A 26,625-nucleotide genomic window follows, 5' to 3' on the forward strand; every position below is an offset into this window, starting at 1 on the left:
GTGTGTGGGCAGGGATGCTGGCTTTGCTCTGGCTGCACAGGAATGATTACAGCTCTGCAGTAATAATTATGTGAGCCTGGCTGAGGAGTGATGGTAGGGGAGAGGATCTGCATGGTGAGATGACTCAGGGGTGGGATGACGCAAGTCTGGGGCCTGACTTTCTCTTTGCAGGCTGCAGAAACTTGTCTCCAAAAGGCTAGGTCAGGGAATGATTTACCACTGGGTGCCAGTCTCCATTCTCTCTGCTTGGCACTGGCCCCACTTCTCACTGCAAAGGTCTCCAGAAAAAGCATGAGACCACTTTTTTCACTGTTTTTGTTGGTATTTGGTGGTTTCCTGCCTGGCTGAAGGATCTCAGGTAATGTAGGAGGAAACTAAGGACCTGTCCTCATGTGATGCTGTTCATGGTGAATTCCTTGACAACTGGCCTTGGGGAACTTTTATTACAAATTGATTTCATTTCCCTCTGTGTCCCAATGACCAGGAAGAGTAATTTCAGTTTACATTCAAATTTACTTTAACCTGGATGAATTTTCCTCTGTAGACATGCTTTGGGGTGTCAGAGGATCTGCTTCTGTATAAAGCTGGTCTGCTGCTGCGGCAGCAAAGCTGCCTTTGACTGACCCTTGCTAACCCTTCAGCACAGGAGACAGCAGCTTATGTTTCATGGCCATACTTATGACTTTTGTATGGTTGGTAAATTCAATCATGTGGGCAGGAGGTCGCCCATATGGGGACTCTTTGCAACTGCCCTTCTGATAGCACTCGTGGTCTTAGCCTTCTGATGCTGTTGCTTGATTTCTGGTCATGATGCAGAGACTGTTCAAAGCCCATCCCCCCTTCTCCTAGCACTCAACCCTGTAAGGAAGGGCACAGAAAGATGGAATTATGGATCTGCCTGATGGCTGGCAGGTAGAAACCAGCTCGTTCCAACCTGGGGCATTTCCCATATATGTGCTTTGCTGTTCAGGCTCTGTGTATGGACATCTGCATGCAGGTTCTGCTGTGTAGGAGATGCCATCCCTGTGTATTAAAGCAAAAAGTGCTTCAGTATCTGTTCTACAGATGATATAATTTTTATGTCATAAATAGCCTCTCTTGTTGCCTATCCCTTGTCTCCTCATACTTCTTCATGGGAGTGTATTCTTAGCACTGAACCTCTTTCTTCTAAATCCCATTGCTGGTTTCCTCATGTATATTTGTTATTTACTAAACAAAACAGGGAACTTCTGAAGATTAGTGTTAATTGTATTTAGAGTGAAAGTAGGTAATGGCTCTGGAAGTTTTCCCACAGGGTTATTTTGGTCCTGGCTCTTTGGAGCAGAGCTGCTGATGGGGCTGGGCTGTGCTAGGGCGCCTGGTGGTTTGTGAGGCACACACAGGCTCTGCAGCAGACCCCTGGCTTCATCTTTCTCTTGAGATCATGCCAGGATTTAAACTCTGCAATGAAAGAAAGTGTAAAAACCCTTCTCCCACACACATGGTAGTAATACTTTATATATATTTATAGAAAGGGCTGGTATTTTTTCCTGTTGGTATTAAATTATTGTAAAAAGGATAGAAGTGTTACTAAAATGCAGTTCTTCGTCTCCACAGAGCATTTCTTCTCTGCTGTCTAATAACTCTGTGTGATGCTGGTGTTGGATGTTCAGTTTTGGATCATCGTATTCCTGTGGGCTAGGCACAGGTCTTGGAAACCCCTCTGCATCATCATGCTGCTCCACTCAAGGGATTGTAAGTGGGCTTTGTGTCTTTCTCAGGCACCGGTTTGAGAGTCGTGTGGGGCTAAGCTGAACATACATTGCTTTTGGACTGATCCTGGTTGGACTCCAGCAGAGCCAAGCCCTGAGACTAGGTGCTTTGCACTGCCTCCACAGCAGGAAGAAAATAGTAGGAGCAGCTCAGCACTTACACCAGTAATATAGTGCTTTAATCTTCAGTAATTTCTCCAGGAATTAGCTGTGTATATTTTTTTTTCCCTGTGCAATAGCTGACTTCTTGGAGGCAGGCGCTAGATTTCTTGCAGGGTGTGTTTTCTGTGGTTTGATTAATTTAATCAGTATACAAGTGTATAGGCTTGGGATCATCTGACCAAAAATAAATACTGTCAGAGCTTTTGCTCTTGCATTCAGTGCATAAAACCTGACAGTGTTTCGGGCAGTTCAGGTAGCCTTCAAGTTTATGTCTAGAAAAATCTGATCAATTGTTCCTTGAAAAAGGCATCTTTTTCTCTAGTGGCTCAAACATGCATTCATATATTTAATATAGGCACCAGAACTGAAATTAATCCAGTCTGCAGTTCCTACAGTGACAGAATATCTGGATTACTTGGTACCAGGTTGCCCCAAGATGGCACTCTGCGTGCATGTCATGCTAAAATAATAGTATGGTTCCAAAGGATCGTCTTTAGTACCTAAACACTGCATACTTCTCCTTGTGGGGAGGTAGAGAAGCTGTAAGTCTGACAGGTGTGCAGCAAGTACTGTCACACTGCCTTTGAGTGATGATCTGTGAGGGCATCAGGTGACATCAGAGGTGACACAGGCAGGAGGCTCATTGCTGAAATGATTGGTAACCAAAACACGACCTGATATGTTTTTATCCTTTTACATGCTTTTTCTGTATTGATAAGGTGGTATAATTGCCAGATAGTCATAATATGTCACATAATTGTTTTGCTATTCCTTTATCTCCTCACATGCAGGGTATCCTCCTTTGACAGGGAAGGGAGTTGCGCCCTAAGCAAAATCTGACTGCTGAGGAAGCAGCGTTTCCAAAGGGTAGGTCCAAAATAATAAAATAACTTCCTCTTCCTGTGTTAGTGGAAAAAAAAGCAGAAATACTCAAAACAAAAGTGACAGGATAGAATAGTAAAGATGGTACCTTAATATTATGTTACAGATCATAGAATCATAGATTGGGTTGTAAGAGATCTTAAAGATCATCTTATTCCAACCCATGGGCAGGGACACCTTTTCCTAGACCAGGTTTCTCAGAGCCTTATCCAACCTAGCCTTGAACGCTTCCAGGGATGGGGCATCCACAACTTCTTTGGGCACCCTGTACCAGTGACACAGCACCCTCACAGTAAAGAATTTTTCCCTATTATCTAATCTAAACCCACTCTCTTTCAGTTTGAAGCTGTTCCCCCTTGTCCTGTCACTCCATGCCCTTGAAAAATCTGATCTTTCAATCTTTCTTGTAGGCTCCCTTCAGGTACTGAAAGGCCTCAATTAGTCACCCCAAAGCTTCTCTTCTCCAGGCTGAACAATCTCAATTGTCTTAGACTTTCCTTGTAGGAGAGGTGCTCTATCCCTCTAATCAATTTGGTGGCTTCTTCTGGACTCACTCCAATGGGTCCATGTCCTTCCTGTGCTGATGACCCCAGAGCTGGGTACAGTGCTACAGGTGGGGTCTTACCAGAGCAGAGTAGAGGGGCAGAATCCCCTCCCTTGACCTGCTGCTGACCCTGCTTTGGATGCAGTCCAGGATGCGTTCAGCTACATTTGGGAAATTTTTAAGCTTAAGGGAATTAGCCAAATGTATATTTTAATGATTAGAAGACTGTCAAATACGTGTTTAACTTCATTCCGTGTCTAAGTTGCATGTGAGGGGCTTTTTTTTTCTTCTTGCAGAGTAATCCTTATGATTCTGCTTTAGTGATTTTTCTTGTCTATCTGAAAAACTGGGAAAGAAAATTTTAAAAAAATTAAAGTTTTCTTCTTATTTACTTTCTCTGTAGCTGTCATTTATAAATCTTTAATGATGTACATGCTTTAAATGAACCATATATTTTTAAATGATTTGTAAAAGGAAAAAAAGCCTTTCACATTCTTGCATTGTATTTTTGTAATAACTTTTCTCAGCCTATGACTGAAAAGTTGTCTCCATTTTGGAACCTTCTGTAATGGAACGAGATCAAATCTAATTCTGCACTTCACATACTCCATGGGCCAAATAGATCCTTCACTTAATTCCATTAAGTGGGTTTTGCAGAGAAAGGAGTAATTTACAGGCAGCACTTGGCCCCAAACCCTCTTCGAAGTGACTGGCAAATTAGATAGACACAGGCACGTGGAACTGGGTCCTACGGCAGTCTCCTTCATATGGGTGGAAGATGAAACCCTGAAAGGCAGGATGTTTTCTGGAGAAGGAGGGATGTTAGCCAGAGGTGCTGCTGCCCTGCTGGATTCTCTCAGGGTGCTCACCCACCTCTGCCTTTGCGTGTCACCCGGAGGACGCTGGCTGCGCTGATGCAGACACTGATTGCACTGTTCCACAGCTTTGACAGCATGCATTAACCTGGAATCTGATGTGGCATGACAAGACACCAAGTTCTGCTCTGGCAGTGGGACTGTTCATGTGCAGAGCAGTCTGCTGGAGTCTCCCAGGACGTTTGAGTCGTATCCGTGTGTAATGGCCTTGTGCAGTTAAGTAGAGCACGCTGTCTGAGATGAAAATCAAGTCCAAGAACAGGCTTGTTTTCCTCCCTTCCCTTTCCCTCCACCATTGCCGCTTGCACCACCGCAGTGGAATGTCTTCCTGCTTCCCCATGGCTCCCCAAAACACACAAGCCCTCTCCTTCCTGCGTGGTGTAACTAATCTGGCTTGCTGACTGGGATCTGCAGGGGCCTTTAAAGTGATGCCAGCTACTATGTACTAAATGTAGCATGGCAGCGTTTCAGAGTGAAGCTAAAAATCCAAATCCAATAAGCAAAGAAATAACCATAAAGATGAAGCCCTGGTTTCCATTCTGCCCATCAGCTCACTGCCTGATGGGACAGCTTTGGACTAAAAGTTGGCGGTGGACTATGTTAGAAGTACGAAGGCCTCTTTTTTTCCCCTTTAAGCTCAAATCTATGAATAGATGCATTTTTTTTTTAATCTTATAGGAAAATCACATTATTTTCAGGGATGAGCTTTCAGGCAGTTTGGATTCCTTTTTCTCTCTGTTGGGATTAGCAAACAGCAGCAAAACTCACACTTCTCTTCCTAAATCCCCATTCAAAACAGAAGGGAGGTTACCCAAGCTCAGGTTTTGTTCTTTTGGGATTTAACTGAAAGAGAGTTTCAGTGTGGGGGTTGTGATCCTGTAAGGTGCTGGCTTTCATGAAAATTAGCAGAACGATTTTGTGAAAAACATTTGCATTTCAAGCGAATGTAGATTAGTAAGACTTTTATGGTGAAAAAGACTGTTATGGTTTTGTGAGGAAAACAGGTTAAATGATTTCTCATTTAGTTTGTGGAGAGAGGAGGACTTTTCAAAAAAAATCAAAAGAACCCCCAAAACACAACTACTGAACATCATGTGGGGGAACATGATGTGACAAAAAAAAAGATATGGGGTAAACCATCCACAGTGCTGGAATGGGTACCATAAGTAGTGAAATGCTTGCTTTTGTGGAAGAATGGAATGGGTGCTGGAAGATCAGTAGTTTTTGAAATGACAGAGTGATGTTTTCTTCTGCCAGGGCGTCCCGGGGGGAACTGTTATTACAAGGTTTCACCAGGCCAATTTTCATTTTATTTTATTTTTATTGAACAAAAAAAAAATAAGGAAATTCACCAGTGTAAGGAGGATTAAGAGTGGATAATCCATTTTTGTGACTCATTCTGATAAGAAAAGAGCTCATCAACTCCCTGTAGCCTTGCATCTGAAGACAGTTGCTGACAGATTGCACAAAATATGTCCCTGCATTTTTAGGACCTCAAGACAGCATCTTGCAAGCAGATAAAACCAAATAAAACCTGACAAACCGTCTTTGTACCGGAGAGATGAGAAGAAAAATGTGGATAGTTTCTGTTGGAGGATTTGAATGTGAAGCTATGGGGAAGGACATTGAGTTATAACTTTAACTCCTTAAATGTTCTCTTAAGCATGAAGGATCTCAGTTAATCAAAGCTATTGCATAACTGCTGCTGAGGAGTGAGAAGTTTATTTTTAATTACACTGCCTTACATAATTGTTACACGATGACAGAGGCAGCATGATGAAATGATAGAGATTTAAGTACACTTTTTAATACAGTGAAATTAAAAAGTGAAGTGCTGATGCATTTATTCATCCCTGCCTTGTACCTGGGTCTGTTTGATGGTTTCTGCTTCAGCACGGAGTTTTTTAGGATAGTATCATTTTATTCTGTACTTGTACAGCCCACAGCTGTGACGATGACTTCTTGAATGTGGTGTTCATCAAGATAATAAATAGTCTTGTTCATTTTCAGCTTCTCCTTTGATCTTGGAATGTTTTGGCCAGCAGACCGCTACACGTGCAGCTATAATTTATCATAGTTGTGGAAAACCCATTTAAGCTGGATGATTTCTTAAGTAATTTATTTAACTGTGGTTATAAAACTGTATTTTCTGCCTTGATACAATGAAATGCTTGCTTTAAAAGCTGAGCATGCAACAGGACAATTAAGTATGTTGTTTTAAATTTGAGAGAGCATCTACAGAAATGTTGCTAACAAAAAAGGGAACGTGAAATGGATAGTGAACTAAATTTTCGCTTTAATGTATGTAAAAGAGAAACTTCTTTTCTGTCTCACTTAAAATACCTCTTGTGAAATACTCCCTTTTCTCCTTACTTTGAAGTCTCTATGTGTCTACTCAGTGTTTGCCAGCACTGGAGTGGTGTCAGGGTGGGGCCATTACTTGTCCCACTGCTGCACACTCGGGTCTGGGGGCTGCTGGTGGCGGCTGGGCTTCGCTCCAGTCCTCAGCTCCATCACTCAGCCCCTGGAGGGGGACTCACTGGGGACCTGATGGCTGAAATGGTGTGTCCTAAAGTGTGATGTTCAATTTACCTAACAAAAATACTCGTCGGGGGAAGCCACCACCAGCTGATCAGGCCCAACAGAAAACCAGACAGGAAAACAGCAGCTCATATAGAGGTCCTAGTTTGACCCTTGTTAGACTGAAAAGGCTTGTTTCTAGCCACGAGGAAACTACTGCCCCTTTACTTTTGCTTTGACAAGCACCTTTTCTACAAAAGGACTGATGATGACGATGATTGTTGTTGAGGTGGCCTATACTGTGAAGGGTTTTAAGCTAAATGATGATGGACACTGTAATAGCTCCAAGGAAATCTGGTGTGAGACTCCTCTGCCTTGTGGCATCAGTCTGCCCTTCCTCCTCTACAAATTCTGTAATTTCTGGAAGCATCCAAGTTACAGAGGAAAAGCTGGAATTCATTTACAAGCTGACTTAATGTGGCTTTCATCAGAAACTTATGGCTATTGAGTATTTCTGACAAAGTCTTGTTAGAGGTTTAGAGCTTGCTTTGTGAGTGTGTTTATTAATTAAAGTCTGCCTCTCTTTCATGGCATTGACTATTACTTTTTAACTGGAAGCCATCACAAAGGATTTAACTGTAGTGATTTTTTAATTATTTTGTCTTAGAAGTATTAGCAAATGCCTATGAAATTGAACGAATGTAAAAATTAACATCGGATCCTCTCAATAAGAGGGAATTAATGCAATGAAGATCTGCAATATCAGGTCGTATCTGTGAAGTCAGATATGCAGAGATCCCTGTCTGAGGTACATAAAATCATGAATTTTTAGGGAATGACAAGGTTGTCTATTGGTGATGTTACATATGAACATGCTTTCGTCCTGTTGTTTGATGGGGTGGTTAACACTCAGTGGTACTGTGTGCCTGGTGTTAACATGTCTGTATGGACAGCAGACTTTTGCACTGACCTTCCTTTTCATGCTTGTCCATGTGTTTTCAACTGCAATTTAAGTAATAAGAAGAAAAAATCCAGTAATTTGAATGTTCATTTGTGAGCTTCTTATGTAAGTCTGTGCCTCTTATATCCTTTTGAAGGACTTAATTAAATCCTTTTCAGATAGCCAGAAAAAGTAGGACAGGAAGGTAGGGTGTCAGGTAACCCTCCAAACCACCAGCCTCATTTCCCACATCCGGGGTAGGTACTGGGAACCCTTGATTGGGATTAAGATGCCATTATGACTTTGAATGCTACAATCCTGCGTCTTTGTTTTGGAAAGGAGTGTACTGTAGTATCAAGGCTGCCTTGTGTACTGCTTATCTTCATTTTTTTAAAATGTATTACAGGGAAGTTTGTGCCAATTGTAAAATTGAAAGAAGAGACTTAATGGAGAGGCACTGGGGCCAGCAAGAGTGTTGGTGTTGGGCGTAGGACTTGATGGGTGAAATGGTTCGGCTCCGCATCCTCAAACTTTGGAAATATGCAACAAGAGGAAGGGGCACAGAGGAGCTGCAGCAAGTGGCAAATAACCCCATCCAGTGACCCACCCCAGGAATATGTAACAGTGTGCATTGGATATATGATGTTAGATGCAGGATTTAGGCATTACAGGATGGGGATGCAATAAAAGACTGCAAAGAGCAAATAGTGCTGAGCCCTGACAAACCTTGTTAGTTGGCCAGTGCACCAGAAACATCACCTCCTCAAAGGCACTTCAGCTTTCCTTTCCTCTTTGTGAATTAGTTGACTTTCCCCAAAAGCAAGAAAAGAATAGGTCTCTGTTTTAAACACCAGCTTACTGGGCTCAGCCCTGAAAATTAAAATCTGTCTGCGACTGGGACTTGTTGGCTTCTGCTCTGCAGTTCTCTGGGGGAGAACTGCTCACTCTCACAGCTGGTTTCCCTGGGGTTTGGCTGAAAATCCACTGCTGCCATTGCCTTGAGTCTGTGTACATCCCATGGGTGGGTAGCATTCGGTTCCTGCTTTGTGCTTCACCTTGCTGGCATTTCACATGGGAGGTTTGCAAGTTTCAGATCAATTAGAAACCAAGACAAAGTAGAACTCAGGTTCATTTGAGAGTCTTTTTGGGTTTTTTGAGAGTGACCATTTGTTTTTCTAACTCAGGAGTTTCCTCCCCCCATAAATGTAACCAGAAAGGAGGCGGCATCACTTGGCAAAGGAACATTTAGGTTAAGTTTTGTTTTGCCGGAAGTGTTTTTCCTTAGTTGTTAAAAACAGATTGAGGTTTTTGACAGCACAATGTGGTGTCCAGCCCTTGTGTGGGTGGCAGGGAACACTTTGTAGGGGGGGGTACCAGATGTTTTTGTCTGCCTTAGGGAATATCTTAGAAAATACTCAATGTTTTGTTGTGATCTGCTGCTGTACAATCTGCAGAAACTTTAATGGATCCCAAACATACATGCTTGCCTGTGGACAGAGCCAGTGCTCTTGTACATCAGGAGCTCAGTAGGAAGCCAGAAGATCTGTCTTTATTTGGAGATCCAGCTGAGTCTCTGAATCATCATCTCCAGTGTATCGATACTGCAAGTTATTTGAATTTGATGTGGGTCTGTAACCAGGGTAATCGCACTTGTGGTCACTGGTGGGGCTGGCTGTCATGTTTCACTTAGGGATTTTTTTTGCCTCTGATGGCATTATAGGAATGGTTGTCTCTGGATGAAAGATACGATCCCTGTTTGCTTGGTGATTGGAAGTGTCTGCTTTGCTCTTGAAGTCAGAGCACAAACTTTTCTTCCACTGATGTTTGTCTTACCCATGCCTAGCATAGTATAGACGGGTATTGAGTGGAACTCCATGAATATCTGTTTTCCTGCACTGTGCTTAGAGGTCAGTATAGAAAAAAAATATGTCTGTGTTCTTAATGAGGACACAGCATTCCATAGGAGCACTCTCAGCCGTTGTGGGGATTTGTGTGTGTTTTCTGCTGGGTATCTCTTTTTGCTCCACAGAGATGTGTGGACCAGAAAATCAACAAAATGTTGGTCCAGAGGGATACTGGGAGTTGTGAAATCCAACTGTCCATCCTGGATATTTAGGCCATCCCTGATGGATGCATCCTAGCTTACTTAACCTGTTCTTTCCAAAATCTGAGGTGAGAACATCTTTTGCTAGCTTGTTCCACTGTCCTGTCCTTCCAGCTTTTTTCTAATGTGTAGCCTAAATATTCCTTGCTGGCAATTAAGCTGATTAATTTTTGGGTTACTCTCAGTGGACATGTAGTACAATTGACTGCTGTCCTTTTTATAACCTTACATGGCTTTGAAGAGCGTTACTGCGTTCAGACCTCTCTTTCTGAGAATATTTTTATTTGAGTCTTTCCTCAGAGGGACACCCACCCTTGCAGTTAAATATCCAAAGTCTGGAATCGCCTAGTAAGTTGTCTGGGAAGCTTTCTTACTGTATACAGTGGAGGTGATTCATGGAAAAATACTGGTTATAATCTGTGATGGCTATCTTTATTTCTAAGAAATTTCTTTCTGAACCTCTTTATAGAGATGACTTTACCAGATATGAGTACACATGTAAGCAAAAAAAAATGTCTTCTCTGAGACAAAACATTACTGAAGATCCTTTCCATACAGTAGCAATTTAAGAACTTCTTTCTTCCTGTCGAAATATAAAATGGAAATATTCAGAGAATCATGGACATTTTTTCTCCCTTCTTACATTAAAAACCTACTGTAAAAATAGTGTATCTTCCAGAATACCACAGGGCAACTTTGTAAATGTGGGGGCAACCAGAGCTGGAGTTGCTCTGTGGATTTGAACGACTCCAGACTATTTCCTTGCAGCTGAATATTTGACTGTGTAGGAGGGTTTTCTAGTTACTCTCTCCGAAAATCAACGAAAAAACAGTGGGGAAGAAAACACAAAGTAAATTACTGTTCCAAATTTATTCAACAGATCACAGCTTCCATACCATGCATACAGATTATATCACTAATATTTCCCACAAAGAAAGGAGGTAGTGCCGCAGACCTGCAATTAATACTTCACTTCAGCAAAATATTATGATGTAGCTGTCCCCATTCTCCATATGTACAAATTCAGCATGTTCTAGGCATTATTTTGCACTCTGCCTTAGTTTCTTGGGAGCAGTGTTGCAGAGGAAACTGGTACTTAGTTTATAAAAAGCGCAGTCGGTGCCACATGGAGGGATTTTTGTGCTGTGTGATGTGGTGTGGCACGTCCTCTCTTCAGATTATAGACAGTCAAAGTTAATTGCAAGTGTGATGCCAACTTGGTGGCTGCCTGGCCTAGCCTTTTGATCAGCTTCCCATGCTACACTCTCCAAAGTTTGGGCTGCTGGTGTATAAAACATGGGATGGGCATCTGCCTGCCTGGGCTGCTGTTCTTGCTTCCCATGGAGGGAGCCTGGGCACTGGTGTGGAAGGATGTTCCAGTCCCTCGTGGGTGCCTGGACATCACAGAAGGGTACAGCCTGGATCTTCTCCTCCAGTCAAGACAGATCTAAGTGTTTTGAGTATAGCAAAGCGAAGCCTAACCTAAGGATGTGCATCTGCAGAAGGCAGGAAATTTTTTTTAATTTTATTTTCCAATCACTTTTCTGCAAAATATTTTTAAGTGCTTTGTTGCAGACAATAAATAGATTGTTGATGAAAGGCTAATAGGCACTGCCTGGGCTTGGTACTGCCTAGTCTTGACTCAAGTGCCTGGGAGAGCAACACAGTTGGTATAATAGCTTATATGCAGACAATAACATATCTGCATCCGAGACAAAGTGCTTTGTATATTAAGATTTCAGTGCTTTGTATATTAGGATTTCTGCTGCGCAGAGATGCTGAGAGAAAGCTTCATAACAGCTGGAGTGCTCACAGAAAGCGTCTGTTAAATATAAGGGCTGAAGTCTGGATAATAAAGCCAGAAAACCCTCAATATCTACCAAGGGGCACTTAGTGCATCTGCTTGGCTTGGCATTCCCCCCTCTTTAGAAATGTGAAATTGTAGTTTAAAATCAGGGTTTTGTTTGGTCTTTTTTTTTCCTTTTTATCTCTACCTGTTAGCATTACCATCATATTAGGGATGCCACCAGGTGCAGATGGTCATCAAACCACCATCACATTCCTTTCTGTGCAGCAGTGCACCTTCCTGTGTGTCAAGACCCCAAGGAGGATGTTTCATATGCGTGCAGCTCATTTAGAGATGTACTTGGAGTTTGCAGACCTACTGGGAATTGAATTTTATTTTCTCTCCCATGGTAACCACCAGTTTTTGCTTGGCGCAAATGACTGACTTTCATAAGAAGACACATTTTTTTATGGAGAAATAACTGGTAAAAAACCCCAGAGCTGCTGTGCATTAGAGACAAGATGTGCCTTAACTAAATCATTACTTCTAGAAAAGTTGTTTAGTCAAGCTGGCATCCAGCTGCCTTTACCCTGGCCAGCAATAGTCTCCCACCAAACCACAGGACTCTGTCTGGAATTTGTTTTCTTAAGAAGTAATCCTTGCAAATCCTCATCTCAAATTGCAATTTTCTCTTCCCCTAGTTTCTCTGATTTTGCTAAATCCAGGTATCCTTGATATCCCTTGCCTGTTATATCTTCCCTGTGCCTCAGCCAAGTCCCTACGCTCTAATCTTTAATCCTGAGGTTTTTTTCTTTAGCCTGTGGTTTTGCATTAGTTAATCTGTGTTTTGCACATGCCTGGTTTATCTTGCAACACAATTTTAATTTGGATCTAGAGTGAGCATATTGTTGCTTCTGCCGAATGAGCACAGATGCTCTGTAAGTTGTTCTCTGGCAGTCTGAGAGAGGATAGCTCTTGTGTGCTCCTCTCTGGCACCCAGAGTGCTCTGGGTTGCCCACTGATGGTCACTTTCACCACTAGTGCAGAGCCACCTCTGCAGCTCTTCTTGTTGGCACAGGGGACATGCTGTTAGAAATGCAGCAGTGACTATGGAGAATTACAGAATGGTGCAATTTGGGACAGTTCAGAAATTCTCCTAAAATTTTGCTGGGAAGTTGGATTGAACTTGCACAGAAAAGTACTTGACAGGGGCTTTGCCCAGTGCAGCTGAGTAATCCTCAAGATGTTTCCTTCATTTGTGTGTTGATATATAGTATTTTCGGCCAGTGTCCAGGCAGCTCACCAAATTCTGTTAACAGTGTGATCCTAAGGGGATTAGCTAATGACTTTCCATACTGATTGGGTAATGACTTTTTGGAAAGTGAGAGCTCAGCAGAAAACAATCCTGGCAATTACTGTCTGCTCATGTCAATACTCCAAGTGCTGCAGAGCAGCTACATGAATAAAATGGCTTAACTTCTCAAATTAAGTCTGTGTCTGTCTCACTAACCTCCCTACAGAGTCTCCTACTCTTGTCTGATTCGGGAATATCTTTTGCACTGCAGACTCTTTGGGGGTAAGAGTGGTTATAACCTCTCTGAACAGATTCTTGGTCTGTGTGCTGCGAGAGCCTGGGTCCTGTTGGCATTTCAAGTGGAGTCTCACAATGCAGCCCAGCCCTGCGGTGGCTGCTGGCACATTCGTGTCCTCCCCAGGCTGGGCAGATCTGTCTGCTCCTTTGCACCAGGAGCAGACAGTATGCATACTCAGTATGCTACTGAAAACAGCCAAAAAGCCTTTCTGGCTTTGGAGGTCTGAGTTTCTGCCCTGTGCAGCTTGCCCTGGGGCTGGGCAGGCAGCACTACTGTCTGGGAGGTGGTTTGCCTGCTGGACAGGTGTAGGTGTGTTCCCCAGCCATGCTCTTCACTCAGCTGAAGCCTCTCTGCCCTGCAGACATGGGCTGTGAGATGGAGGGTGATGCTGTCAGGCAGGCTAAGAAGGAGGAACAGAGATGTAAGGTTCAGGGGGCAAATTCAGCCTTGTTCTCGTGCTGCCTTCTAAACTCCTGCTATCAGGAATGCAATCCAGTGCCCAGGATTGGTGGGATGCTGCTGGAAGGGATGCAGAGCAACCCAGATTTTGTGATGGATGAGTGAGGATGCTGACATGATTAAATTCACCTTTTTTGGGCTTTTCATTTCTCTAAAGGAAAATCTCATAGTGCCCAAATCCAGGAAAACATGGGATTTTGGACACCCAGATATAGTACAGGCATTACGGGCAATGCAAATGGTTTTAAAATATATGATCAAGACAGGAAGTCTAAGCAGAGCCCTGAATGAAGGGCTGGAAACAAGGGGAGAAACAGTTGCATGTGTAAACCCTTACAGTTCAGAACAGGTCAGCTAAAGGGCAAGTTTCCAACCAGGATTCTGATATCTCTTCCAAAAAGGTGGATCTAACCTCACATTGACCCTTAGGGTGTGCAAAGGAGAGCACTTATGGTAAAAGAACAACTCAAAAGAAAAACAAAAATATACCCAAGAAGAGACTTGAACCCTACCAACACAGGGCTTTGTACCCTCGTGGAGGCAAGAAAGGGTGTGTAGCACAAGCTTCCTGGCATTTGCAATAATTTTTCTGAGCATTCATTTTGTCAACAAGACAATAGTTAAAAGATATGTTAGCAGCTGCATCTGCAACTGCATGCTTCAGCCATTGTTATGCATAATTACTCAGTGTTTTATCAATTCTGTTGTACTCCCAGTAGTCTGGTTTGAGAGCCAAAGCACATCATTGAGATGTCAGCTTGGGTCCCACCAGAGGCACTGAAACTTGGCTGACTAACTGCTTTGGGCTGTTTGTTTTACCCCCGTTGCCTGATGCTTGATGTAAAAACCAAGTAAACCCATCCAACCTGTAAATGAGATAGCAAAGTTCGTAACAATAGTGGCCTGCTTAAAACAGTTTGCCTTCTGATGTACTGAGTTTATGACATACATCTTTAGCAAATAGTTAGGAAGAGGAAAAATTGCAGATAGGCAGTGTATTGGAGCTAAATCTGGCTGCTTCACTGTCTCACCAGCTACTGTTAGACTTAGTATTAAGCAGTTAAGGTTGGTTATAAAGAGCAGCTGAATACTGAAAGTGTTGGGTAAATCCTGATGGTGAGCTTAGAGAATCATGTGATTAAGAATAAACTCTTCTTATGCTTGTTTTTACAGATTATTGCAGAGTTATTCATGCTATGTTCAGATGTGTTCTTCAACTGGGAGTAAGCTCACCTCTCCCACAGCTGCTTGCATCCTCCTTCCCAGTGTCACTGACTCCCTTCCTTGCAGAGGATAACCCCCATCTCAAGTTTCAAGGGAAATTTGTTCAGTGAAATGCAACTATATTTCTTCTTTATTTTGGCAGCTATTTATCTTTCCACTCATCTTCACCTGCAGTACAGAAGTCAGGAGTTTTTTATGAAAACTATTTCTTTCTCCTCCTCCTCAAAAAAAAAAAAAAAAAAAAAAGTGGCAGGTCTTTCTCTGGAGACTAAAATTGTATGTTTCGAGCATGCAAACCCGGGAGGTTATAATGCAAGCTGATTTTCAACCTTTGAGTGTAACAGCCATTGCCAGCTGTTGGTCACAATAAAGTGCCATTGTGTCTCCTCGTTGTCACCGTCATCTCCAGTGATGGTGCCAAGTGCATCCCCTCACACCCTGCCTCGGAGTGGGGGGACACCCCTTCCGACTGTCTCCAGAGGCAAGTCCCCACCACTGTCACTCATCTTCCTGTGGCCCTGGTTGAGCAGAGATGCCTCACAGGCTGCCCCTTTCACTGTGCTCCTTGTCAGTCAGCTGCTTTTGTCCTCTGCTGGTCAGTGTTGTGTGTGTGCCTCCAGCTGTTTGAGTTTCATGCCTCTCACATTTTTTCACAGGCTGAGTCATCACCACTGCTCCTGAGCACTCCTGCACCTTCAGCATCTTGAATCTTAGTCTAAATCGTGCTACTTGGGCCAATTTCTGCTGTTTTCCTTAGTTGTCCTGATTTTGCAGATTATAAATTTAAATGAAGAGGGCTCTGATTTTCTACTCTCGGCTGCTCCCGGGCCCTTGTTGCATAGTAAGCGACCAGCTGACAAACACTGCGTGTAACATCATGCATATTCCTGCTGACATTGCTGACAGCAGAGCTCATGCATAAAGAAAATTATGCCATAAAGCATAGGTAGCTCTGCGGACTTCTGCTCTATTTAATACCCAAGTCAGAATATTGGTCAAAGCTTCTCTAAGAACGAGAGATGACATTTCCCCATCTGCTCATGCGAGGGGAGGAGTTTGTTCTTTAAAAAGCAGAATAATTGTTAGAAGACAAACGAGCAGGCCAAAAGGCAATATGCTCCACAAGTAATTGCTCCTGAGTTGCAAATGTGTTCAGTGAATAGGGGCTGTGTAGCAACGCTGTTGGGAACATGTGTGAAAGCTTTTTAATGCTGCTGGCAAAGCAGAATGGTGCTTCTTTCTGACCATGAAGTAAAACAAGAGAAAGATTTCATAATAATTTTAAAGTAAGGAGTAAGAGTAAAGCTTTTTTTCCCCTCTTATCTAGCCTATATTCTTCTGAACCATTTCCCTTTGTTAAACCAGAGACCCAAGGATGTGGTCTACAGGTATCTTGGTCTTCTTCTATGTAACTACCTTTCTCCCGTTCTTTGGCAAATCATATAATTGTAGAATAGTTTGGGTTCGAAGAGATCTTTAAAGGTCATCTAGTTCCAACCTCCCTGCCATGGGCAGGGACATATTCAACTAGATAAGGTTGCTCATCTGACCTTGAATGTTTCCAGGGATGGGGCATCTACCACTTCCCTGGACAACCTGTGCCAGTGTTTCACCACCCTCATCATAAAAAATATATTTCTTATATCTGGTCTGTATCTACACACTTTTAGTTTAAAATCTCTGCCACTCATCCTATCACAACAGGCCCTACTAAAAAGTCTGCCCCCATCTTTCCTACAAGTCCCCCTTTACTGAAAGGCCACAATTAGTTCTCCCTGGAGTCCTCTTCTTCAGGCTGAACAATCCCAACTCTCTCAGCCTGTCCTCACAGGAGAGGTGCTCCATCCCTCTCATCATCTTCCTTGTCCTCCTCTGGATTCACTCCAACAGCTCCATGTCTTTCCTGTGTTGGAGAACTCCAGAGGTGGATGCAGTGCTCCAACTGGAGGGGCAGAATTACCTCCCTGGGCTTTCTGGCCATGCTGCTTTGGATGCAGCCTAGGATGCTGTTGGCTTTCTGGGCTGTGAGTGCACATTGCCAAGTCCTATCCAATTTTTTGTCCACCAGCACCCCCTTCTCAGCAGGGCTGCTCTCAATTTGTTCATACCCCAGCCTGTGTTGGTACTGGAGCTTGCCTCTGTACTTCATCTTGTTAAACCTCATGATGATCCCAAGGGCCCACTTCTTGAGCTTGTCCAGGTTCCTCTGGATGGCATCCCGTCCCTCAGCTTGGTGTCACCTGTAAACATGCTGAGGGGGCACTTGATCCCACTGTCCCTGTTGTTGATGAAGCTATTAAACAGTGCTGGTCCCAGAACAGACCCCTGAAGGACTCTACTCATCACTGATCTCCATTTCGACATTGAGCTGTTTATCCATTGCAAGATGTGACTCTGTGGCAAGAGCTGCCCCTCAGTTTGCTAAACCACCCTTCTGCATCCAGAGTGGAGGACCTGCAGGCACATCATCAGTCAGTATCAGCACTTTCTGGCCACTGACAACATGATAAGACTGTTCACCCTCCTTTCCAGGTAAGGCCTCTCCCGCTTTGAGGACACGATCACCCAAGTGGACAGAATTATGATGGTTCTTTCAGTGTTGAAGGTTCTCTTTTATACTCTGCCTCAGTGTTTGGTGCAGCAGGGAACTGCAGCCCAGGTTTTGCCCTCACCTGCTTTGCAGAGCCATCCATTTCAAACATCAGAAGTGTCTGATATGAAGCAGAAGTTGTTAATGGGAACCATCCAAAAGGCAGGTGGCCAGGGTGTAATCCCCCTCCCTGTGAGGGCTTTGGAGTTAGTGTAGGGAATATGTCATATTGCCTCCTGATATGCCCTATTAACTATGTTTCTAGGAGAAACATGGGCAATTTTCTTGCTGACTTCGTTAACTAAGTCTAAACTAAGTTTCCTGTTGCTCAGCTTACACTAAAAGCATTCGAGATAGAACAATGTGGGGTGGTTGGGTCATATATTTACATATGAATGAAAAAAACACATGCACAAACATTTTTAGCATTTTACTTTAGCAAAGACAGACAAAACTTATTTTTTTTAAAATTCAAATCTGTGCTTGAGTTTTCATGTGTTTGTTACACATTTCTGGGTTAGTGGTGTAAGTGAAAAATACTTTGTTTCTCTACCTTTGCTGTCACTTGACTAGTTTGTTTAAATTTGATAATGCATGATGATAAACCTGTGGCTAATCTGGGTGTTTCAGCTGCCTTAGACCACATACAGTGTCAAACCTACATTCCAAGCAATTTGCTGTGTCATCTGAAGAATCTTAATCTTTTTACCTGAAGGAACTGAACGTGATTTAGTGGGAAGATCTGGGCTGCATGTCCTGCATCCCTGTCCACTTATGCAGGTTTGTGTGTTTCATAACATCATGTGCCACTGGTTATGCAAAGGAGTTGTCAGTCAACCATCTGTGACCACATCTTTCCATCGCTCAGCACCCAAAGCAGATTCTTTCCAGAGGTTTGTTTGAAGAAGGACACATGTTTGAAGATGGTGGTAACACTAGTATTTAATATTTCCCAGCATCTAATGGCACTTTGTGCCAAGCTGTTTCAGACGCACTCACAAATAGAACGGATTGCAACCTGTTAGATCTGCAGAAGGGTTACAGTAGCGAGTGGGGGTTATTAATGCAATGCACTGGGTCCTCCGGGCATACAGGCACCTGGCAGCGGTGCCTTTTTCAGCAGCGAATGTTCAAAGCAGGAATTTAAAACATTCCAGCATGGTGCTTCCTTCTGGGCAGAAGATATTTGTACCGACCTGCCTCTGTGCATCTATTGAGTGCTGTTTGTGCTGTTGAAATGCCAGCTGGCTCCGGGCACCCGCGCTCAGTCCCACGCCGTGAATGAACAAGCACCGTTTGGTTGGATCCCATAAATAGCTTTTGTTCATTCATTGAAAATACAGTCATTATAAACACACTACTTTAATAACTGTATTTAATTAATGGTGGGTTAGTAAACGATGCGTGGAGAGGAGGTTAAAATGTACTAAAGGCTGTTGCTGTGTAGCTCTTAATTGAATTAAGTGTGTATTAAACTGGGCCTCTTCCCTGACCCTGGAGAAACAAGCTGGATGCACTGGAGCGTATGGATGCTATTGATTTCAGGAAGTTCTGGTTAAAGGCAGTACAAAAATGCTCTGTGGCCAAAGTCCAGATTCTTCTGCATGTATAATAAGGCCAAGGCAGTGTTAGCACAAAAAGACAGGGAACATGGTGTTTACTTAAGGAATTCATATACCTGTAATTATTATCACAAGTCCTTTCCCAAGCAGTGCTATTAAAAAAAAATTGTCCTACACTCACTTAGCCTTATTTTAGAATCATTGGCTTTTTTTATAGCTTTTGTACAGGAGAATAGGTTGTCCTGTATGTATATATATATATATATATATATATATACACACACACATATGTATGTATGTATATATACATATATATGTATATGTACATTCTTAGACACAGTGTCAAAAGTTTGTTTTTTAATTACCTGCCTGAGGCTGTTTTTTCATACTACTTTTAGAATATAGACTAAAATTTTCCCATCCCCAAAATCCATCTATATACTGAAAGAAAGATGTTCTGAAGAAAAATCTGAAGGAAAATGTCAGCAGTCTGGGTTTTGGCTTTTTTTTCAGCAGTCTGTGTCCAGCAAGACCATTCATAGCAAAAAGGAAAAACAGTCCTCAGGGAAGGTTTGTAAGAGAGGAGAATGAAGGCAGGAGCTGCCATGTGCTAGGCATGGCATCCTTGTGGCCTGTTAGAAACTCATTTCATGTTTGAAATGAGTTTATGTAAAACTTGTGTTCTTAGCACAGGAAAGTCATGTGCACAGGTGGAGTGAAGGTTGTCTCTACTTGCAAATGAGAAAATTAAGGAGAAGCTGCTATTAAGTTTGCTGGAAGCTTTGGATAAACACTACTGTTCAACGTAACGGAGTAATTTTTTTTAAGCTTTTGGAATAAAAGCTTCTAATGGACTTTTTAAGGTATTTTGAAGGTCAGCATTAAATACTGCAAATGGACCTTCTCATGTTTTATGAGTATGTGTTCCCACTGTGTTCATGTGCCCTCTTCCTGCAGAGTCCTTCTAATGTTGTTTTACCTTTGCAGCTACAACCTTTACAAGTAGTTCCCTTCAGCTTGATTTTTATCCACATGGAAAAACAGGAGTTGGCTTTGGATTTTACTTTTTTTTCCTGAGGATGCACAATTTTAGTGCTCAGGAAAAAGCAGTTTGCATGAACTCCATGGGTAAATAGCCCAAACAAAAATTTTGCAGAGAAAGAACTTGCTGGTATTTATTTTGTAGATGAGCAGCTTTGAGGCATGAAGTCTTATCAGAGATGTTGGATAACTGAATCTTAAAATGCAGACAGCTTGTACTTGAGAGTTTTTCTCCTATTGCATAGGTTGCACAATCAAAAATAAGATGAGCATTAGGAAAAAGCTGGGAAGCTCTTATTGACCATTTGACTAAGCCCTCAGTTATAGCATTTTGTCAAAAAAGCAGTGTTTTCCTTCAAGTTCTTAGAAAAATTCTTTTTGAACTTAAAAAGGCAGATAGTGTGGAGAATTTTTCTCCCATGTTTGTTAAAAACATTTTTTCTAGTTTTACACAAAAGTAGGTCACACTAGGGTGCACTGTTTCTTTTTGTGTCTAACAGACAAAAACGTGATCACAGAAGTATGTTCTAATAAAGTAATTAACAGGGAGATTTGTAAAAATATTTTATGAATGTCAGGCTTCCAGGAAAACAGGCAGTTTTGGGAAGGACTAGACTTTTAAGAGATTCAGTTAACTGTAAGAATATTCGAAAATCTTGAAGTGAAGGAAAAAAGAAACCCAAAAAGTAGTTTACCAAAATGTGTAAAGAAATTTAGTGGCTTTTGAGGTCTGACAAAATTCAGGAAGCAGTGGAAGAAGTGTTTAGTGACAACTTCCAAAAAAGGGTAAGACAACAGGATATAAAAATCATTAGTCTTGGGGATGTTTGTGCCCTCTGGGTGCCAAGAGTCCTGATCGTACTTGTGCTGGGGTGAAGGGTGAAGTTTCAACCCATGTGAAGGCTCTGTGAGTTCTTGGAGCTTTGCATGCCTGGACCTTGGTATGACACCTGTGCAAGGAGATCTGATGTTCTCTGCCAGCCTTTGTGCAGGACCCACGTACTGGTTTTGTGGACGAAACAGCTGCTTTAAATGTCAGTGCTAAGACTTGTGACACTGTGGCACAGTAACACACTTCTGTTTGGTTTTGTGCTGTATTTTGCCTCTGGTGTTTTCCTGAGAGACATATGCCTGGTGAGAAGTAGAGCAAGCTAAAACTGCTAAATCTTGCCTGCACGGTAATGTTAATGTCTTTCATGGACTCTTGAATTAATACTATTGCTCTCCCACAATATAATTATTTGAATATAAGTTGCCTCAAAGAAATCCTGCTGGTGTTGCTGCTTGTTACCCTATGACATTTGGGTTAAAATAGCAGGAAAAAAAGGGTGGCTTAGCTTTGTTGTCTGATACTGTTAGGAGTGAGTTGCTCTTTCCTGCTTCAGAGAGCTTCTCACAGCTGTTGAGAGAAGTACTTAGCCCCAAAATGCAAGACTTGTATCCCCCAGGGCTGGTGGAGAAGAGGTTGTGAATAATTTGACTTGAAGTCAAGGTGGTGCTCGGTGGAGCAGGAAATTAGGAGTGCTATTTTTAAATGCTGAAGAACTTATTAAAAAGCAGTAATAGTTTTCATTAGACAAAGAGCTTTGAGTTTGGGAGGCTCGTAATTTGAGGTAGCATCATTCATCGAGTAAGTGTTTTTTGAAGAGTGCCAAGTAAATCTGCTTTTCTGGAAGGGTTGGTGACTATCAGGAGAATTAAGTAAGGGATGCAAAGCTTAGTGACATAAATCTTGGCGTGCCAAGTATGCCTCTCTAAATTGGCAGCTGGTGTTGCCACACATTAGCATTTAGAATAAAATAAAAATGACAAATTTGTCTAATGTGAGAATAAAACTAACACAGAAATTCTGCTCATTCTGTATCTTTGGTCCTCTCTCTCCTTTGCTCTGTGCCTGTGATTTTCCAAGAATCTGGAAGAGGAGAAAGATCCTGTTCCCTTCCCTTCTAATGCCAAATGCAAAATGGCCCATGGACACAGGCTTGTAGCAAAGGAGGGATAATTCAGACACTAGAGAAGAAAATTCTGGAGTCACTGGGTGAGGTGACCTAGAGGCTGGAGAATCCACACCAGTAGAGGCTGTCGTGCAGGAATCTGCAGGGATGTGCCATCTCTGTTCAACTCTATTTCAAGCAGGGAGATTGAGCAGAAGCCCATTGAGGTACCTTCCAAACTAGGTTAGTATGCTTTCTGTGACAGAAAAAGGGCAGTCAGCCTTTGAAGATGGTCATACTAGGTTAAAATCAAGAAAGCAGAAGTTTTACCTTCCTTTGTCCTCGCCCAAGACAGAAAAGCATGTTAATGCAAAGAATATTTGACATTAAAAAATTATGTACAACCAGAGCAGAATAAGGTCCAGATCCCCATGGCTGCAAAAAGTCGCTTTGATTTTTTTCCAGACCTTTGGGTTTCTTAGCAGGAAGTTCTCTGCCTAAGGGCTCTTCAGAGAATGGGTAGTCTAAAGTTGGCAGGTCTTGAGATTTGTTTTATATTTTTCTGCTGAATGTAAGTCCAAGAAGACATGTAGTAATCATGATAACACATTTACAGCTGTACTGGAACTCCCTGACCCTGAACAGGTCATAAGCCTCAAAAAGTAACTGTTTTCCATGATGTTAAAATAGCATTTATTCTTCAGGTTTGTAAGACTTTATAGTTCACTAGCATGTGGACAAAAGCTCCCTATTTGGTCCTTCAGGAAGATTTTTCTCTTTATTATTTCCCAAGATATCTCTCATCTCCAAAACAGAGATGACTTTTGAATACTTATGCTCTTCAGCACCTGGTTGTGCATGTTTGCACAGAAATGAAAATGAGAGATTTCCTTGCACTGTTCAGTTGCTCTCATTCAACAAGTGGTATAAATGTAAGTAAAACTAAAGAAGATTTGATTTTTTTTTTACTCATTATTCAATGGAAAGCTGATTAGTGAGACCTTGAAACCTAATATCCCCAACAGACAGTTCACAGCACTGCTTGAAACCTGGTTTGTTGCAGGCAATAAAAATTAGAGGTGACTGGAGAGCAAGCCATTATATTATGTTTGGAGGGGAAATTCAGGCTCAGGCACACAGTGGAGTTTGTACTGGGTAACAGTTCATAGAGGTCAGGAGAGCTGTGATAGCTGGAGCTCAGTGATTACCTTTGACAACCAGCGAGGGGTCAAGACCAGGCTATTGAAGGGCTCCTGTCCTGCTCACTGCCAGGGAATAGTCCTGTGCCTTCCCTTTCTCAAGCAGTAATGCTTTCATGGCCGGCTCTCCAGCCTGGCTGTGTGCACCCACCAGCCCTCCATCCCTTGGATCAGTGGAAAGGGTCCCACCACAGATCAGTTACTGACTACATCCTTGGGATGAGAGAGCATGTGAGGACACCATGCATTCCCAAAGATGAAGCAGGGAGCTTGCTCAGCCGTGATGACCTTCTTGGGCTCTGAATTTTTTTTGTAGCTAGATTGTCAGATTTTGAATTTCTACTTTCTCACCATTCTCATGACAATAAATGTTTTGTGTAGCTTCCAAGAAAAAAAAATTGCTTCTCAGTGCCAGATGAGATTTGCTTCTACTCTAATGACTTGCAAAGTAAGTCTGAAGTTTGCTGAGGCTGCCTATGGTTTTTAGAAACCATTGCTTTTAACATGAGGGGTTTGGCTTCTAAATGCCCTTTGAGGGGGTTGAAAATCCTGCCTTCAGCCTCCGGAACTGCTGCTGCGGCTCAGACTTGTGGAGCTCTTCAGGCATGGAAAGTGGAGCAGGATGGGTTTTGATTGCAGCCTCCCAAAGTAATGGTGGTAGGAAGAAAGGGTGGAAGAGAGGAGGGGTGGGGGAAGATATCTGGTTAGTGTGTTGGGCAGGCTGGAGGAAGAAAGCAAAACACATCTCTGTGCGCATGGTCCTGCTCTTGATTCACTGCATGCCAGCTGAAAAGGACAGACTGGCTGGATTTCTGTCTGCTCTCTTAAATGAATCTTTGCTCTGTAAAAGCCTTTACTACCCTGAATGTAAAGATTATCATTACAGCTCACACTCCCAAGGTGTCTGAGGCAGAGGCAGACTGGTGACCAATCGCTTGATCTTCATTAAGGTGCATTTCAGTGATTTTGCCTGAACATACTGAAGCTGCTTTGTAATCCCTTGTTTGTTGTACTGAAGCTGCTTTGTAGTCCCTTGTTTGTTGTCCTGAGCACCCGAGTTGAGGATTGAGGGAAGGAGTTTGCACTCCTGTAACTCAGTGCTGCCCTGAGGGGCTGCTTAAGGGCCTAAAGGAGTGAGATGGTGTCCTAATGAGCTGCGACCACATGGATAATGAGGCAAATACTAAATCTTGCACATCTCCTTTCATCTTAAAAATATGAACTGCAACATAATTTATCTGAGCATTTTTTTAAGCATTTTTTTCAGCATTTTAATCCCTATGCTTCTCCAAGTGTTGTATTACTGTTTTGGAAACTGCTCTGCTTTATTTTCATCTCATATGACAGTCCAGAAATCTTGCTTGCATCCTCTTTTTTTTTTTTTTTCTTTTTAAATCAAATTAATTTTTAACTAAATATTAGCAGTTTCAAGACGTAAATGCAAAAATATGGTGTTCGAATGCAGGGGGAGAAGTTATGAGCAACTTGCCTATCCCAGGAGATCTGCAAGGTTGGAAACCCCAGGGATCAGTAGCTGAGGTGGGTTAAACAAGCGCTTAATTATTTTCTTTAAAAACTATTGTTACCTAGTGTATCAAGCCTATTCAAAATAAAGTAATCTTGGCAGATTGTGATTTTAAGAAATCCCATCTTATTTCTGCTACTTTCCTTAATGTATTCCTGTTACAGTTTGCACTTGCAGGTTTTCTGTAGAAGCGGGGTAAAATTTCCATCTGTGTGTTTTGTCAGTGGAGGATAGAGAGTCTATAAATTAGATATTCCATGCGGGAAAGCCTGCAGTGGCAATTCCTGTGGGATATTGCTCCTCACAAGAGGCAACATCTCCTGTTCTGTCCTGGCTTCTGCAATGCAGGTTGAGCTTTTTCCACTGGAGCAAGGACTGGCAGGATGAGGATGTGTGGTCACCAGCCTCTTCTTCAAGCATAGTGTCAGACATCCAGACTCTTAGGCTTTTTAAGGCTGAAGGCAGGAAAAAAAGCAAAAGAAAAGAAAATATTTGGAGTTTTCGTAGAAAAGTTCTCTGGAACTTTCAGAGCTCTACAGGGGTTTAAACATGGTTTTCCAGTGAATATATCTCTTTAAAATACTGGGTTTTCCCAGTGGATGAGAATTCAAATTTTTTATCAACTCCACTTTATTGTATTTTCAAGGTTTTCCATTTTGAGGCTGGGCATCTGGCTTCAGTTTTCCTTTCATGAAAAAAGCACTGGGACATTTAAATAATTCAAGGGAGAAATTATATGCGCTCAGCAAACAGAAGTAAAAAAAAAAAGAAAGAAGCTTAAAATCTAGGCCTCCAAAGTCACTTCCATGTATTTCCTTTTTAAAGAATGTATTTTTAATCAGCTTTTAGAAACAAAGTGCCATGCTGACATATACGTGCTTACCCAGTGTTTCATCATGGGACAGAACAAAGAAAGTGAAACCAAAGTTACAAACTATTGTGCTATAATATATGAAATAAATGCTATGAAACCAAATCGGTTCACCTGACAAAGCCCAGAGTTACAAGACTGTTGTGGTGGTGTTTTTCAGATGATGTGATAATTGAATGAGTTTCCATGCTTTTCAACAAAAGAAGTTCATACAAGGGCTCTGGTGGCTCCAGTAAAAAAGTATAATTCCCTTCTCCAGGCAATAAGATCACTCTTCTAATTGTAATTTGTAATTATAATTTCTGATTTGTCTTTTTTAGTCTCATTCAGCACATTTTCCTGTGAAGTTGTTTCAGGGACTAAGTTTGGACTGTGGCGTGTCTCTGCCTCTCTCTGTGCAGCACAGCTGTAGGATGGCTCCTGCCCTGGGTATCCTCTAAGCTGTCAGCCAAAATATGAAGTAACACAGCAATCTGAAGGGAGCCTTGAATGTTGTAGTAGAATTAATGGAAGAAAAGTGGGTGAAGACAGACAGAAGAGAACCTTGCCCTCCTGAGGTCGGTGTTGTACAGGTCAGCCCAACCCATTTTGAGACTGCTGATAAAGCTGCTGTTGCCACATGGTTTTGTGGTGCTGCCACGTCATTAGTTTGAGTTTAGGGTGTCTCAGTCCTGATTTAGTGCCTGGGTGGAGCTCTGAGATAGGCTGATCTCTGACAGCTGCAGGTTTGCTTGAGGCACCTGGGAGAGCAGGGACGGTGGAGGGTCTTCGGGGTGCTCTCGCCTCTCCCCTTTGGGGAAATATCTCCATTCACCACTGGGATTTGAGCCAGTTTAGGAAGATCATCGAAGATGATCGAATAATCCAGTGAGGGTCAGAAGGTGCTACTTTCCATTGGTACCTCTGAGGGTGGATCAGGTCTAGTGGAGCAAATCCTCTTCTGCCACCCACTGCCATCAGTGTAATTGTTTTTGAGTTTGTCACCTGTCCTTTTAATTTTGGTGGAGAGGATGGCTTAGGGTTTATGGGGTCTTTTTAATGTTGTGTGTGACACCCTGTTCCTC

The 26,625-nt window shown here is 42.4% G+C and overlaps 1 long non-coding RNA gene across 1 annotated transcript in view; it reads left to right on the forward strand.

The window, feature by feature from the left end:
• Positions 1 to 1,613: 1,613 nt before the first annotated feature.
• LOC108640520 overlaps positions 1,614 to 26,625 on the forward strand; it is a 41,580-nt gene continuing 16,568 nt past the window's right edge. The window contains exons 1-2 of the long non-coding RNA XR_001921230.1: positions 1,614 to 1,734; positions 2,705 to 2,780. This is a non-coding gene — a long non-coding RNA (uncharacterized LOC108640520). The remainder of the gene's footprint in view (positions 1,735 to 2,704; positions 2,781 to 26,625) is intronic.

This window comes from Manacus vitellinus, unplaced genomic scaffold (assembly GCF_001715985.3).
Source record: "Manacus vitellinus isolate BGI_N305 unplaced genomic scaffold, ASM171598v3 scaffold_36_pilon, whole genome shotgun sequence".
Taxonomy (NCBI): Eukaryota; Metazoa; Chordata; class Aves; order Passeriformes; family Pipridae; genus Manacus; species Manacus vitellinus.